General features: G+C 44.3%; 1 pseudogene; it reads left to right on the top strand.

Annotated features, from left to right (window-relative positions):
- Nucleotides 1-3176: 3176 nt before the first annotated feature.
- Nucleotides 3177-3735, top strand: Rpl11-ps11 (ribosomal protein L11, pseudogene 11; annotated as a pseudogene).
- Nucleotides 3736-4630: the final 895 nt, after the last annotated feature.

The raw sequence follows: 4630 nt of genomic DNA, 5'->3' as shown, positions 1-4630 counted from the left end.
CCCTACATCAACACTAGTACAAAAAAAGTAATTAATCCCACATAGGAATAGGAAGTTAAGACAGAGAACAGACAGGGACTATGGGTACAAGTGAATTTCTTACACGATTCTCTGATTTGTAATTTCTTGATATGTATTAACCCAATGGGACTTTTAAAAGAGGAGTACACTTTTTCCAGTGGAAGGATGGTGGTGAAATGGAGAACAGGAAAGAACTCTTGGGGACTTACTGGGGGAGGTATACATCTCTGGCACTTATAAGTAGATGAGACATTGTACATCATTTTAGTTATCCCTGGCCTTACAGGGATAGTGTCTCAAGGGTACCAAGTTAACAGCCAGCCAGCTATAGACATTGTTTCAAGATGAATTTCAAGAACAAATCTTCACCGGAGAAGCAAAGTCATCAGAGGCAGCGCCTCAGTCAATTTGACAAACAGATTCACTTGGAAAGAGTTGCACTCACAGTCAGAGAACTTGACATTCTGCAGGAAGTGTGTCACTAACTTTCTTCCTCTGTGACTTGGGGGCAGCCACAACCTTGCTGAGGGAATCAAAGTAATCTGCACTGAAGAATTGCTTCACGAACTTGAAATGCATGCAAATTACCTTGGGAACTTGTTAAAATGCGGGTTCTGCTTAGAGGGGAATGAAGTCCGTATTTCAAACAAGGTTTCCCTTAATTCCGATACCGCTGGTCTGTAACACCGCTGTAAGAAGCAAGGGACAAGGGACGAGAGTCATACAGAAGAGATCTTGGGCAAACTCTGACACCAAGAGAAGCCGCTTCATGGCTTGAGTATTGAGGATGCTCAGAATCAAGGTAAGTTATCAGAAATATAGCCAGAATTTTATTAACTAATGATCGAAAACACATGGGTGCCCCTCTCACTGTATATATCCGGTGCCTGAGGCAGATAAGTAACACAAATAAGTGATCAACTCTTGGGTCAGAAAAATCAGTGTTTGCAGACAACGGGTTAAAAGCAAACCAATCTGTAACTCTCCCCGGGTCTGGATTGTGGCTGTTTGCCTTGAGATCCATGTGCCTAACTGGCCTTGGAATAGATTTTAGGGATAGCACAAGAACTTCTGACATCATACAAAGTTGGATGCTAATGATGCAGGGCCGATAATTAAAATACTTAAGAAGCCTATGGCTCAGGTGAAATTCCAACTGGAATGTGTCTGGCCAGTCCAGAGAGCTTCTAGCCTCTATGCCATCATAGGGTGTCCCGGATGAGTGTGAGGACCTGCTCTTTCCAAAGCTGTTTTAAACTTCATTCAACTCTTGAAGGATTCAGTGGTCCAGACAAAGGCCTAAACCATAGTTGTGAGCAGACTGTCGCAAGCCATGGAAAGAAACACACTTTGGAAACTGAGCACACACTGTTAATTGACGAAAATTACTGTTCTGTGGTTATCACCGTGTGTTTGTCAAAGTTGCTTTCACTGAGTTAAATTGAGTTAAATTGTCAGGTTTCACTGAGGATTAACAAGAAAGATGCTCATGAAATCAGTGGTTAAGAGTATCTTAAAGCCCACACAGTATATTTCATTGTGTGGCCTATCCAACACAGTTCTAGATCAATTGACTAAGTCCATTCAGGGAATGTCTAGTTTGAAAGCTGGTTTTTTTTCCCCCCATCTTTATTAACTTGAGTATTTCTTCTTTACATTTCAAATGTTATTCCCTTTCCTGGTTTCCAGGCTAACATCCCCCTAACCCCTCTCCCTCCCCTTCTTTATGGGTGTTCCCCTCCCCATCCTCCCCCCACTACCGCCCTCCCCCCCAACAATCCCATTCACTTGGGGTCCAGCCTTGGCAGGACCAAGGGCTTCCCCTTCCACTGGTGCTCTTACTGGGCTATTCATTGCTACCTATGAGGTTGGAGTCCAGGGTCAGTCCATATATAGTCTTTGGGTAGTGACTTAGTCCTGGAAGCTCTGGTTGCTTGGCATTGTTGTTCATATGGGGTCTCGAGCCCCTTCAAGCTCTTCCAGTCCTTTCTCTGATTACTTCAACGGGGGTCCCGTTCACAGTTCTCAGTTCTGGTTTGCTGCTGGCATTCGCCTATGTATTTGCTGTATTCTGGCTGTGAATCTCAGGAGAAATCTACATCCGGTTCCTGTCGGCCTGCACTTCTTCGCTTCATCCATCTTATCTACTTTGGTGGCTGTATATGTATGGGCCACATGTGGGGCAGGCTCTGAATGGGGGTTCCTTCAACCTCTGTTCTAAACTTTGCCTCCCTATCCCTCTCCAAGGGTATTCTTGTTCCCCTTTTAAAGAAGGAGTAAAGCATTCGCATTTTGGTCATCCTTCTTGAGTTTCATGTGTTCTGTGCATCTCGGGTAATTCAAGCATTTGGGCTAATATCCACTTATCAATGAGTGCATACCATGTGTGTTTTTCTGTGGTTGGGTTACCTCACTCAGGATGATATTTTCCAGTTCCAACCATTTGCCTACGAATTTCATAAAGCCGTTGTTTTTGATAGCTGAGTAATATTCCATTGTGTAGATGTACCACATTTTCTGTATCCATTCCTCTGTTGAAGGGCATCTGGGTTCTTTCCAGCTTCTGGCTATTATAAATAAGGCTGCGATGAACATAGTGGAGCACGTGTCTTTGTTGTAGTTTGGAGCATCTGATGCCCAAGAGAGGTATAGCTGGGTCCTCAGGTAGTGCAATGTCCAATTTTCTGAGGAACCTCCAGACTGATTTCCAGAGTGGTTGTACCAGTCTGCAATCCCACCAACAATGGAGGAGTGTTCCTCTTTCTCCACATTCTCGCTAGCATCTGCTGTTGGCAGAGTTTTTGATCTTAGCCATTCTGACTAGTGTGAGGTTTTTTGGTTTTTTTTTTTTTTTAATCTATTGTTACCATTTGCTGGTTTGAGGTTTGCCTTTATGATTTGATTAAAAGGAGTGTTTTGATTCCCTTTCTATAATTCTTCTAACTTTGTAGAAAGCTCAGCTATGGTTACCAGAGAGAGAAATATTCGAGTCAAGAGTGGAAGACTAAAGAACAAGGAGTGGAAAGATGTCAATTCACTTCAACAACAGCAGCAACAACAACAAACAAAACAAACAAAAAAACCCACACCGTATCCATCTTTGGAACAGTAACCTGAGAGCGACCATAACAGTATATATACTGCTCTCTTCCACCATGGCGCAAGATCAGGGTGAAAAGGAGAACCCCATGCGGGAACTTCGGATCCGCAAGCTCTGCCTCAATATCTGCGTGGGGGAGAGTAGAGACAAGACTGGCCCGAGCAGCCAAGGTGTTGGAGCAGCTCACAGGCCAGACCCCTATGTTTTCCAAAGCTAGATACACCGTCAGGTCCTTTGACATCCGGAGAAATGAGAAAATTGCTGTTCGCTGCACAGTCCGTGGAGCCAAGGCAGAAGAAATTCTGGAAAGAGGCCTGAAGGTGTGAGAGTATGAATTACGGAAGAATAACTTCTCAGACACTGGCAACTTCGGCTTTGGGATTCAGGAATGCATTGACCTGGGCATCAAATAGGACCCAAGCATTGGCATCTATGGCCTGGATTTCTATGTGGTGCTGGGTAGGCCAGGTTTCAGCATCACAGACAAGAAGCACAGAACAAGCTGCATTGGGTCCAAACACAGAATCCGCAAAGAGGAGGCCATACGCTGGTTCCAGCAGAAGTTTGATGGGATCATCCTTCCTGGCAAATACATTTTATCCAAAGGCCAATAAAATTTTCTCAGAAATGCAAAAAAAAAATATATGGTGTGTATACCTACAGTTAACCGTGACTCTTCTTTGAGAGGCCATACCAACACACCAGCTTTCTACGATGGTCTGTTGGAGAAGCTCACAGCCCAAGCTCTTGGTGTGTCTTAGTTCCTTTGTACAATGACTCTTTCTCTTGACCTTTAAGTTTAAGCCTGTGTCATCTCCAATTCAGTCCTAGTCACATAAGCTATGTCTATTCCCTCATCAAAGTCAGGAACCCTGGTTTGACCTGAGTTGAGTCCCTAAATGTTTGGAGAAATGCCGTCCGACCACTCAGAGTTGTGTCTCTGTCCCCTTGCCACTGAAATGAATCTTGGCAGAGGGAGACTTCCAGCCTAGGCTGAGCTCCGGAGAAGCAGAGATAGAGAAGAGGGAATCAGTCACTCAGGTACTCATACCCTCACCGTGGGCTGCAGGCAACCTGCAAACATCTGCACACCCAGAAGAGCACAGGCAAAGAGAATCTCACCAGATCAAGCACAGAAAGGGGATACCCAACTCTCGACTCCTAGGGTCCAGTCCACTCAAGGTAGCTTTTTCTTTCCGCTCTATGGCCAAAGTCTGGGAGTGCTGTAATTTCCCCATTCTTTCTTTTCAGAAACTCCAAGTCCTACCTATTTTTGTTTGTTTCTTGATTTTTTTTTAATAAACCAATGAAAAGAAACAAAACCCACGAAACAGACAAAGAAACTACTCACCTCAGTGCTGCAGGGGGAACCTAGTCAACCTTTAAATTAAAAAGCCTGCAGTTTCCAACAGTCTGCCTCTGAGTGTTCTGCACACAGCCTGTCGCCCTGCTGATAGGAGCAATTCAGGAACTTTATCTTAAGAAAGAGAAGTCTGGAACAAAAAGCAG

Source organism: Rattus norvegicus, chromosome 9 (assembly GCF_036323735.1).
Source record: "Rattus norvegicus strain BN/NHsdMcwi chromosome 9, GRCr8, whole genome shotgun sequence".
NCBI classification, from domain to species: Eukaryota; Metazoa; Chordata; class Mammalia; order Rodentia; family Muridae; genus Rattus; species Rattus norvegicus.
The sequence above is the reverse complement of the archived record's forward strand: the minus strand, read 5'-3'. Positions and strand labels throughout refer to the sequence as shown.